This window comes from Copadichromis virginalis, linkage group LG14 (genome assembly GCF_057382275.1).
Source record: "Copadichromis virginalis isolate Kocher_CV1m ecotype Utaka linkage group LG14, C_Virginalis_male_GT1.1, whole genome shotgun sequence".
NCBI classification, from domain to species: domain Eukaryota; kingdom Metazoa; phylum Chordata; class Actinopteri; order Cichliformes; family Cichlidae; genus Copadichromis; species Copadichromis virginalis.
The window spans coordinates 4,853,438-4,866,539 of NC_140631.1; the positions used below are offsets into that span (position 1 = coordinate 4,853,438).

Genomic DNA, 13,102 nt, shown 5'->3' on the forward strand with positions numbered 1-13,102 from the left:
ACACCTTGGCTCAGGCGATTAGAGGATCATCAGGGGGTCCTTTTGTCCCTCTGTGGGGGGAAACTCCCACTAGGTTTATATCTGGGACTCTCCACCATTTGACCTTAGAACTGAAGAAGCTTCTCGGATGAGAGGTGAAACGTCTTCAAGTAACTTAAAGAAGTCCAGACGCTTTTCTTTGCAAGCTCCTTTGACTATGATGATCTAATTTAATAATATAAATAGAATAACAGGATTACATAGAATAAATAAACATTAAGTACAAGCTAAATTAAAAAGGTGGGTCTTGAGCCTGTTCTTAAAAACATGTAAGTAAGTAAAGTAAGTAAGTAAAATTTTATTTATATAGCACATTTCTAGATAAAAGATCACAAAGTGCTTTACAAGGTATAGGAACAGATTAAAAAGACAAAGTACAGTCAAAAGTTAACAAAATGCAATTTTAAAAAGATGTGTTTTTAGCTGTTTTTTAAAAGTAATCAGTGAATCAGCAGATCTTAAGTTCTGAGGAAGAGAATTCCATAGTCTGGCGGCCACAGTAGCAAAAGCTCAATCACCCCTAGTTTTCAGTCTCGTATACTGAATAACAAGTAGGCCCTGACCACAAGACCTCAGAGACCTACTAGGGGCATAGGGCTGTAAAAGTTCAATGATGTATGATGGTGCTTGTTCTTGAAGAGCCTTAAATGTCAGAACCAGAATCTTAAAGTGGACTCTGAATTCGACAGGGAGCCAGTGTAACTGTATAAGCAACGGTGTTATATGTGAGTATTTCGATGTTTTCGTCAGAAGCCTTGCTGCAGCATTTTGGACAATCTGCAGACGCTCCAGGGAACTTTTGTTTAAATATGTGAACAGTGAATTGCAATAGTCCAGTCGTGATGAAATAAAAGCATGAATAACAATCTCCAGTTCAGTATGAGCTATTATGGGGCTCAATTTAGAAATATTTCTTAAATGATAGAAGCAAGACCGAACCAGAGATTTGACGTGAATATCCAATGTAAGAGCAGGATCGAAGGTTATCCCTAGGTTCCTGATAGATGGTTTCACAAACGTTGAAAGGGGACCAAGAGCATTCATTATGCTGGGTACATGTCTGTCTGGAGCACATAAAAGGACTTCAGTTTTATTTTCATTTAGTTGGAGGAAGTTTTCAGCCATCCAGCCTTTAATGGTTTCCAAACACACATTTAAAATCCGCAGCTTAGAAGCATCTTCAGGTTTAAAAGATATATATAGTTGGATGTCGTCTGCGTAGCAGTGGTAACAAATATCCTCAAAAGGGCTCAAAATATGCTGGAGAGGAAGTAAATAAATTAAAAACAATAATGGCCCCAGCACAGAGCCTTGTGGCACACCAAAGGACAGGGACGTAGAAGATGACCTGTACTTAGAAACTGCCACAGAAGAGTATCATTCACAGAGATACGAGGAGAACCACTCTAAGGCAGACCCAGATACACCGACCCAGTATTTCAGCCTATCAAGCAAAATATAATGGTCAACGGTGTCAAAGGCCAACGTGAGATCCAACATTAAGAGAACAGAACACTTACCTGCATCGTTTTGCATCAGAATGTCATTGGAAACTCTAAGAAGGGCTGTTTCAGTAGAATGAGCTTTGACTGAAATTTGTCAAAGATATTATATTTGTCTAAAACTGCTGTAAGCTGCTTCGCCACAATCTTCTCTAAAATCTTAGCAATTAACGGTATTTTTGAGATCGGTCTGTAGTTGCTAGTGAGAGATGGGTCCAGCATAGGCTTTTTTAACAGGGGGTATATAACAGCAGTTTTAAAATAGGCAGGGACTTTGCCAGATCTCAAAGAGGTGTTAATTATAGTGAGCATACAGGGACCAATAGAGTAAAAGAAATTTTTGAATAACGATGCGGGTAAAATGTCGAGTGAACAAGAGGATACTTTTGTTGCACTAACTATTTTTCCCAGCTCGGATAGTGAAACAGGTAAAAATCTTTCTAAAACAACAGGCCGAACTGGCGTGGGAACTGACAGTGCAGATGCTGATGGGGACAATTTTTTCCTTATATTGCTAATTTTTTCTAAAAAGAAAGCAAGAAATGTTTCACAGTCTTCAGCAGAAGAAATAATGGCAGCAGGTGGAGCAGGAGTAATGATATCAGTAATAGTATCAAATAAGACCTTAGGATTACCTCTGCTCTTTGCAACCAACTGAGAAAATGTACGTTCTCTGCGGCATTGAGCTCCTCCGGCAGGCTGTTCCACAGACGAGGACCATACCACTGAAAAGCTGCCTCTCCGTGAGTATGTGTCCTGACTTTAGGAACGATCAAAACGCCAGTACCAGAGGACCTCAGGGTCCATGAGGGTTCATATGATAGAAGCAGATCTGAGAGATAAGAAGGCCCAAGACCATTAAGACATTTAAAAACCAATAAAAGAACTTTAAAATCGATCCTGAAACACACGGGGAGCCAGTGCAGCGATTCTAAAACCGGTGTAATGTGGGCCCGCCCTCTGGTCTTCGTCAGCACACGAGTTGCAGAGTTTTATAAAAGTTGTAAAGGAGAAATATTCTTTTTGGGAAGACCAGAGAGCAGGGCATTACAGTAATCAATGCGACTGGTAATAAAAGCATGCATCAACATCTCCATGTTGGCCTGAGAGAGAGTAGGGCGGACTCTGGCTATATTTTTTAGATGATAAAATCCAGTTTTGGTTACATGTTTAGTATGTGGGATAAAACCAAGCTCAGAGTCGAAAATAACACCCAGGTTTTTCACTTGTAGCGAAGGACATAGTGAAAATGCCTGTAATTTAGACAAGAGTATCTCTCTCTGAGCAACAGGTTCTCACTCCCAACTCGTCAAATGTGTGACGCATGGTCAGGCTCCCTCTGCTTCACTTATCGATGCGCAGGGTACCCCCCTCGCGTCGAGAATTGACGTGCAGGGTCCTCTCATTGAATACTATAGAGCTCCCTTAACGTTGCTTATTGACGACAAGAGATTGCCGCGGAAGAGCCTGTTGTCCGTATATTTATATATTTCCGAAATCACATCGTAGTGACGTATACTGAACACAATAAATTATATAATGTAAACAACTACCTGAAAAACAGGTAGAACGATGCTTTTGTATCGTTTATTGCATTTATGGAGGGAATGATGTATGTTGGGTAATGGACCAGCTAGCGACTGGGTGACTTTATTCACCCCCTTCGGCTGTTATCAGTCCATACAATGGGCGTTATTAGCACAAATCAGTCCCATAGATATGGACCATCTCCTGCTAGATTGTTCAGAAGGTTGTTATCATCCATCCAGATGGAGGATCACTAACAGGAGCGTGGGAAGACTCCAGAATCCACTCTGGCTGGAATCCGGTGGATAAAGCAGTGTGTACAGGTAAGACCATTTAAACGGACAGCATTTATAGAATGACTATTAAAAGTCAGCGAGTGTCAGTAATGTTAATGTGGTTATGTTAGTAATACACCGAGTGCTAATATAACAGCTTTAAGATGCATTTGTAGATATTATTACGTGTTTTACCATCTTAATGGTGCTAGCTTAAAGTTACGGTGTAAACGTTAGCTTATATTGGAGTAAAGCTGTTACTGTTTAAACGATGTTAGCACAGAAATATTAGCTTCTGTCATGACTGATGAAGTTACTAGTTAATAAAGTTTTCAGTAAAGTGTCTAATCGCAGCCACAGACTGACAGCAAATATCTCGATTAGCTTCAGTGCATCTATAATAAATATGTGCAAGTTTCAGTGCTTCCTTTAAACTGTATGATACTTACAGGGAGTGCAGAATTATTAGGCAAATGAGTATTTTGTCCAGATCATCCTCTTCATGCATGATGTCTTACTCCAAGCTGTATAGGCTCGAAAGCCTACTACCAATGAAGCATATTAGGTGATGTGCATCTCTGTAATGAGAAGGGGTGTGGTCTAATGACATCAACACCCTATATCAGGTGTGCATAATTATTAGGCAACGTCCTTTCCTTCGGCAAAATGGGTCAAAAGAAGGACTTGACAGGCTCAGAAAAGTCAAAAATAGTGAGATATCTTGCAGAGGGATGCAGCAGTCTCAACATTGCAAAGCTTCTGAAGCGTGATCATCGAACAATCAAGCGTTTCATTCAAAATAGTCAACAGGGTCGCAAGAAGCGTGTGGAAAAACCAAGGCGCAAAATAACTGCCCATGAACTGGGAAAAGTCAAGCGTGCAGCTGCCAAGATGCCACTTGCCACCAGTTTGGCCATATTTCAGAGCTGCAACATCACTGGAGTGCCCAAAAGCACAAGGTGTGCAATACTCAGAGACATGGCCAAGGTAAGAAAGGCTGAAAGACGACCACCACTGAACAAGACACACAAGCTGAAACGTCAAGACTGGGCCAAGAAATATCTCAAGACTGGTTTTTCTAAGGTTTTATGGACTGATGAAATGAGAGTGAGTCTTGATGGGCCAGATGGATGGGCGCGTGGCTGGATTGGTAAAGGGCAGAGAGCTCCAGTCCGACTCAGACGCCAGCAAGGTGGAGGTGGAGTACTGGTTTGGGCTGGTATCATCAAAGATGAGCTTGTGGGGCCTTTTCGGGTTGAGGATGGAGTCAAGCTCAACTCCCAGTCCTACTGCCAGTTTCTGGAAGACACCTTCTTCAAGCAGTGGTACAGGAAGAAGTCTGCATCCTTCAAGAAAAACATGATTTTCATGTAGGACAATGCTCCATCACACGCGTCCAAGTACTCCACAGCGTGGCTGGCAAGAAAGGGTATAAAAGAAGAAAAACCTTTCTGATCTGATCTGAACCCCATTGAGAACCTGTGGTCCATCATCAAATGTGAGATTTACAAGGAGGGAAAACAGCACACCTCTCTGAACAGTGTCTGGGAGGCTGTGGTTGCTGCTGCACGCAATGTTGATGGTGAACAGATCAAAACACTGACAGAATCCATGGATGGCAGGCTTTTGAGTGTCCTTGCAAAGAAAGGTGGCTATATTGGTCACTGATTTGTTTTTGTTTTGTTTTTGAATGTCAGAAATGTATATTTGTGAATGTGGAGATGTTATATTGGTTTCACTGGTAAAAATAAATAATTGAAATGGGTATATATTTGTTTTTTGTTAAGTTGCCTAATAATTATGCACAGTAATAGTCACCTGCACACACAGATATCCCCCTAAAATAGCTAAAACTAAAAACAAACTAAAAACTACTTCCAACAACATTCAGCTTTGATATTAATGAGTTTTTTGGGTTCATTGAGAACATGGTTGTTGTTCAATAATAAAATGATTCCTCAAAAATACAACTTGCCTAATAATTCTGCACTCCTGTCTGTATAATGACCCAGGGTCAGTGTAAAATACAATCCTAGCTGTGTGAACAAAGCCTGGCTCCTTTAATCCTGCATGAAAAACCTCAGGATGCAGGCTATTATTACTCTTTCCTGCTGGCACACCTGTCACACTTGAGAGTCAGCTAGAAACTTACAGTGACGTGGACATCATGCAGAGACTGCCAGACACTGTAATACTGCAAATGATCTGTGACTCATGTTAACACTAAACTTTAAACGGTATCTCTGTGTCTCTGTGTGCTGAACATTTAGGATTGAGTCAGGCTGCATCAGCTGAAGCTGTTATTTGTATATATCAGTATTTTTTTAATTCAGGTGTGGGGAAAATACATAAGACTGCAGTGAAGCGATGTACCAGAGTAATCCCTGGCCAAAGGTATCGTACTTAAATCAGACTACTGATCCAGCCACATCAGCCTTTTGTGAGGTCTGTTTAAAGTAGACTAAAAGTGAACTGCAGGTTCCTGAGAGGTGGACTGTGAGCACAGAAACACATGTTCATACATACAGCTGCAGCAAACTTACATTAATTTTAAATAGATTTGTTACTCTGATGTCTGTCTCTGTGTTAGTCCTCTGACAGACTGGTGACCTGTCCAGGTGTGTTCTACCTATGACTACTGGGACAGGCTCTAGCCTCTGTAAAATAAATTTTCTGTTATTCTCATTTAAAGTATTTAAGTGCTTATGCATATGCTTAGTTGTGACACTGTTATAGACTGTTCAGTGAAAGTTTCTAAAACTAGATGAACTTACTTCAGCATCAGCAGTTTGAGAAAACAACTCCCTTTACAGGTGCTGATAACGCCAAGGGCACAAAACAGCATAACCATTGATCCGTCTAAGTGTGGTAGAATCAGTTTGTAACTTCCTCCCTCTTCCTTGGAATGCATAAAGGAGTAGGAGCACATCTTCTGTGGCAGCGCTGACATGACTGAACTGTGATGTTTGATGTGTGTTGGCGCAGTAATAAATAGCTTGATCACAGCTCTTTCTGTGTTGCAGACTTTATTTTAAAAATTCCACGACACCTCCCACCCTCCCACTGTGAACATGAATTGAATATTCAGAAGACATTTGTTTAAATAGTTCTAGAAATCTGAGCTGTTGGTGTGTCCTTGGATTGTGTGGTAATAATATTAGAGCTAGCAATCTTTCTTACTGAATATCTACTATGAGTCATGTTACCTGAGATTAATTCTATGTTTACCTGTCAGCCTGGACGAATGTGCTGTGTGAAGGAAATTAAATTAAATCAGATCTGAACTGTTTACATTTGAGGAACCTGTTCATATTTAATTGAAATATGAACGAGTGTTTTGTTTTGTTTTTGATTGCTGATTCCAAGATAGTCTTTGTGGAAATCCTCTTTGGCTTTTTGTTATTTTAATTCTCTTTTCTGTTTTCCAGAACAGTTCTCCACAGTCGCTGTCCACATGGGTCAGTGGGACCAAGAAGCACTCTGCTAATGTGTGGACTCTGACCAGCAACATCCAGCAAGACCCAGACAGCATTTTCTATCTCCCAGCTGGAGGTTTTTGTTTGTCTGTGACTGGAGAGTCAGATTTTTGTTGAGCTTCACACTTGCAGAGGTAAGTCAGTTTGCAGAGATCCCTCCCACCCTGGCTTTTATGTGCTAGATTTCTTATCTGAAACAGTAATATTTCAGTGACTGCTGCTTATACCACAGGTTAATACACTCTACTGATCCCTGATAGGAGAATCATCAATTTTGGGCTTTGTTGTCCTCGGTCTTTTTGCAGGATCAGAAAACAAAACCAGGAGGCACGTAAATGTTTCTTCTCCATGATGTTTCTTCAAATGTTTCTTCTGGATGATGAGAAGACTGTGACACGGGATGCCACCTTTGGTCTTGTGATGAAGCAAAGCTCAGGAAGAAGTGTGATTAAATGGTACCCACATGTTGAGAAGGATGTACAGGGCACCTGCAGCCAAATCCAAGCTTCGGGTTAATTGTAGTTGCAGAACACTATAGGACTGAGACATCTGAGGCATCAAATGTTTGATTAAACGGATGAAAAAGAGAAGTTTCTTCCCTATAATTATCACTTTTTAAAATCTGTAGCAACTTCAAGTCTGTCAGCATGCTGAGCATGCTCAGAATGTGACAGTATATTTTTGTTCAATATTTAATTTCTTTCAGTTGCAATTGTTAAATGAAAAAAAATATATATTCTTATAATTTAGCAAACTAATTTATCAAAAATATATATACATATATCTGTATTAGTTTTAATAAATTAATTTGACACCTGTATTGAAAATACCATATTGTATTCATACAGAATCAGTTTGGTATCATTGTTTGTCTGATTGCTGAAACTAAGAGCTACTTTGATCTGTTTAGATCTAAAGTATCCAAAGTTGAGCTCTAATGTTTCTTCACCCCTGTGTGTGTGATATGTGATTTCCTACATGCTGGCAGAGCAGAGCAGCAGTTTGTGCTCACAGATGGTGACGGTGTGGAGAGACGGTGGTGTTTCCTCAGAAGAACCAGCAGAGTCACAAAGGACACCAGTCCATCTCACCACCTTGACTTGCTGACTGATGCTCATCTGCACTGCACAGAGGAGATCAACTGACTGAGGTTTGTCCAGTGACGTGTTATGAAATGTATATTTGTTTTATGCTTACAGATATGTTTTTCTTGACAGAGGCTCTGCAGAGGTTTGACAAAGCAGAGAAAATATGTGCTTTACATTTTACTGTGATTTATTGAGATATTTGTTGCCTGATGTTCAGCAGGAATGGAGAAATAGAATCAAAGGAGATGTTTTTGATGTTTTTGTAATGATGTAAGTAAATCTTCAATATTATTTATTTGCTTGGTTATATTAGGAGTGTTTCCTGGAGTCATCATCCAGGTAAAGTGACGTGGATCAGTGGATACACTTGTCTCCCCTTTAAAGGAGACGATCCAAGTCATCCTTAAATGTTAGTGCTTTCAAATACACAAACATTTTTAAAGGACAAAAATGAACATCCAACTTTGACTGTAATACAAAATAAATCTTTGCATGTGTGTTTTCAAACTCTCAGATGGGCAGCATATCAGTCTTGGACTGTCTAACCTGCCGGAGCAGCACTGAATGACCACCACACATGAGCATGTTCCTGCAACATTCAGCATCTGATCCTTCATCTGTGTGCTGCTGCTTTTGGTAAGTAGAGTTACCCAACTACAGTAACTCTAAACACATGCCATCCATTTCTAACGGCCTGGTTACTTCCTGTCAGTTACTTTAGAAACCATGTGGTCACCTGACCTAACACTATTTCTTCTTCTTCCCCTTAATGTTGAAGTGTCAAATGTCAAACAGCTGGAGAGGAAACTACACCAGTGTACTGAGATGTTTCAGCAACACGTGCCAGATGCTGTTCCTTCATGGTGACATCACCAGAGACAGCCCCGCCCGCCTCAGGACCTCGCCATTGATCATGATGATTATAATGATGACAGCAAGCGGAACTAAGACTGTAAAAATCCATGACCAGAATGTTTAGATGCTTTCTAATTATTAATGAATACTGAGTTTTTGTCTCTCCCTTTTTTTTTTTACCTCATTTGTTACTAACAAAGTTCACCAAACTCACACAGTTTACATTCTGTATGTTTCCATCAAGGTTTATTTTCTTAGAAATCATTGTTTTTCTCCTATTCTCTTTTGTAATTGATGATAATTCAGTGAATATACTGCGCTGCTTCCTTTTATTGCGTCACACATTGCTTTAAGTTTTTCAGAGTCCAGTTATTTTTTACTGCTGTTTGAATTCTCTGTATGTTTGACCCTGTAGACTGTTTGATGGACTGCTTGTCTTCCTGTTTGTAACTGCCGCCTGTTTTTGACTAAAGATTTGGATTTCTGACTTTAACACAGCCTCTGCGTGTCCTCCCTTTGTGTCCTCTTCCTCTGTGAATGTGTTGCATGTGTCACAGATTCGTTTTATTAACAGCTTTCCCACAGTGAGTTGCATCAGCATTCATTCACAGCACATTTCAGAAGGATTCAGATTAATAGAGTGATCTTATAGTCAGAATTATCCTGACAGAGTGCCACTGTAAATTATCTTTCATCAAGTAAATTTTAAAGTTCAGTATTTCAAAGCAGGAGTTATGAAGAATCATACTGGCATTAGGACTAATAATATGTACTTACAAAGTCAAAGTTTTTTAATTATGCTACAATATTGGAAGACAATCAACTTTTAGTGTTTTCCGCATATTAATTATTCTGAAATAGAGATGGTGACCCTAACTGTACAGAAGCACACTAAACAACTGACAATCTAACAGACATCATTGGCCCGAGCCGTCATGCACAGTGAGTCTGATCCTTTGCTGTGAGAGTCTGACAAGCATATTTCTGGTCAGTTTGGAAGAAATAATATCACAGTGTTGATCTTTCTTTCAATATTCCTTTTACAACATAAACTGTGATCAAAGCTACTTATGTTCACAGCATGTAATAATACTGACAGTCCAGGGCATTGTGGTCTGTTGAGCTAGGGTTAGGGTTAGGGTTAGCAATTCAGACATACAGTGGGGCAAAAAAGTATTTAGTCAGCCACCGATTGTGCAAGTTCCCCCACCTAAAATGATGACAGAGGTCAGTAATTTGCACCAGAGGTACACTTCAACTGTGAGAGACAGAATGTGAAAAAAAAATCCATGAATCCACATGGTAGGATTTGTAAAGAATTTATTCGTAAATCAGGGTGGAAAATAAGTATTTGGTCAATAACAAAAATACAACTCAATACTTTGTAACATAACCTTTGTTGGCAATAACAGAGGTCAAACGTTTACTATAGGTCTTTACCAGGTTTGCACACACAGTAGCTGGTATTTTGGCCCATTCCTCCATGCAGATCTTCTCGAGAGCAGTGATGTTTTGGGGCTGTCGCCGAGCAACACGGACTTTCAACTCCCGCCACAGATTTTCTATGGGGTTGAGGTCTGGAGACTGGCTAGGCCACTCCAGGACTTTCAAATGCTTCTTACGGAGCCACTCCTTTGTTGCCCGGGCGGTGTGTTTTGGATCATTGTCATGTTGGAAGACCCAGCCTCGTTTCATCTTCAAAGTTCTCACTGATGGAAGGAGGTTTTGGCTCAAAATCCCACGATACATGGCCCCATTCATTCTGTCCTTAACACGGATCAGTCGTCCTGTCCCCTTGGCAGAAAAACAGCCCCATAGCATGATGTTTCCACCCCCATGCTTCACAGTAGGTATGGTGTTCTTGGGATGCAACTCAGTATTCTTCTTCCTCCAAACACGACGAGTTGAGTTTATACCAAAAAGTTCTACTTTGGTTTCATCTGACCACATGACATTCTCCCAATCCTCTGCTGTATCATCCATGTGCTCTCTGGCAAACTTCAGACGGGCCTGGACATGCACTGGCTTCAGCAGCGGAACACGTCTGGCACTGCGGGATTTGATTCCCTGCCGTTGTAGTGTGTTACTGATGGTGACCTTTGTTACTTTGGTCCCAGCTCTCTGCAGGTCATTCACCAGGTCCCCCCGTGTGGTTCTGGGATCTTTGTTCACCGTTCTCATGATCATTTTGACCCCACGGGATGAGATCTTGCGTGGAGCCCCAGATCGAGGGAGATTATCAGTGGTCTTGTATGTCTTCCATTTCCTGATGATTGCTCCCACAGTTGATTATTTCACACCAAGCTGCTTGCCTATTGTAGATTCACTCTTCCCAGTCTGGTGCAGGTCTACAATACTTTTCCTGGTGTCCTTCGAAAGCTCTTTGGTCTTGGCCATGGCGAAGTTTGGAGTCTGACTGTTTGAGGCTGTGGACAGGTGTCTTTTATACAGATGATGAGTTCAAACAGGTGCCATTCATACAGGTAACGAGTGGGGGACAGAAAAGCTTCTTACAGAAGACGTTACAGGTCTGTGAGAGCCAGAGATTTTCCTTGTTTGAGGTGACCAAATACTTATTTTCCACCCTAATTTACGAATAAATTCTTTACAAATCCTACCATGTGGTTTCATGGATTTTTTTTCCACATTCTGTCTCTCACAGTTGAAGTGTACCTCTGGTGCAAATTACTGACCTCTGTCATCATTTTAAGTGGGGGAACTTGCACAATCGGTGGCTGACTAAATACTTTTTTGCCCCACTGTATGTAATACATCTCTGACATGGGCCACTGTTCGCAGTGTTGGGAAATCCATACCAGGCTGGAACGAGTCAAGGTAGGTGAGCATCCACGAGAAGACACAGCAGATGCATCCTACTAATACTGACAGGACCAGGAGACTCCAGAAACCGAGAATCTTCTCTTCAGTGCCATCCTCTCCTGTCACCCTCTCTGCCCGCAGCTCTTAGAGTATGGGGTAGATAAGGGCGCAGAGAAACCCTTATTACTAATTTGTATTATAATTCAATTTTCATGAAATATTCATATTCAGTATCGGTCCTTTTATATTATAACCACATATCCACCCAGGCTCATGGTGGGGCAGGGCTCTGTCCTGGGATGCTTGAGTACAAGGTAATGTACACCTGGCCAGGTATCCAGTCTGTCAGAATTGTTTTCAATATTTGGTTCAAAAACATGAGTGACAACAAAAATCCAACTAGGATTCTTGCATATGATGAATGAAGTCTGTCTTTGACTGTATTGTCCAGCTGATCCATCAAACCCCCAGTAGGTGATCCTTATTCATGACATAACACGGCAACAATGTAAAATACTAAACAGCAACAGTCTAAATGTAAAGTGCATTCTAAACTCCTCTTCAATAAATTATATGCAAAGAGTCATTCAGGACTGTAAAACGTGAACTACAGAACCCAGAGTCTTCATCATTAAATCTTTGGTTTCTTCATTTTTCTATCCTATATCAAATACTTTAAAGGTTAGGTTAGGTAAAGTTGCATTCTCATGGTGAGGCAAAGTGCTTTATGTGTGTGTGTGCGTGTCATGAACGGCTATAAAAGGCCTATAATTAAAGAACAAAGCGGGGTTTGAGTTCGAGTTACGGCAGACTGTCACTACTTGTAAATGGAACGCAGCCTTCCTACGGCGGACAGCTAATAACAGGAATCGGTCGCGGTCCACCCAAGTCCACAGCAACCACCATAGCAACCGCCTAGCATGACCATAAAAACATATTCTGTCTTCATAACTATCAAAAACGTGAAATGATTTGCAAAGTGGGAAAGTGTTACTGCTGCAGAGAGCTATGGCAGTATCTTTGGAAGCTGTTTACATAGCTAATAATATACGATGTAACTATGGAGACAGTCAGTCACGTGAGCTAGCGGTGCATGTTCCATCCATCCATCTTCATCCGTTTTATCCAAGGCCGGGTCGCGGGGGCAGCAGCTTAAGCAGAGAGGCCCAGACCTCCCTCTCCCCAGCCACCTCCTCCAGCTTATCCGGGGGAACACCAAGGCGTTCCCAGGCCAGCCGAGAGATATAATCTCTCCAGCGTGTCCTGGGTCTGCCTCGGGACCTCTTCCCAGTGGGACATGCCCGGAACACCTCACCCAGGAGGCATCTTTGTCAGATGCCCGAACCACCTCAGCTGGCTCCTTTCGATGTGGAGCAGCAGCGGCTCTACTCTGAGCCCCTCCCGGATGGCCAAACTTCTCACCCTATCTCTAAGGGAGAGGCCAGCCACCCTTCGGAGGAACCTCATTTCTGCCGCTTGTATCCGCGATCTCATTCTTTCGGTCACTACCCACAGCTCGT

The 13,102-nt window shown here is 41.4% G+C and overlaps 1 long non-coding RNA gene across 1 annotated transcript; it reads left to right on the forward strand.

Moving 5' to 3' along the window:
- The first annotated feature begins 8,224 nt into the window (after window positions 1–8,224).
- On the forward strand, window positions 8,225–8,934 carry LOC146693253 (uncharacterized). The gene is made up of 3 exons (XR_014923845.1): window positions 8,225–8,316; window positions 8,422–8,543; window positions 8,686–8,934. It is a non-coding gene; the product is annotated as an uncharacterized LOC146693253 (long non-coding RNA).
- Window positions 8,935–13,102: the final 4,168 nt, after the last annotated feature.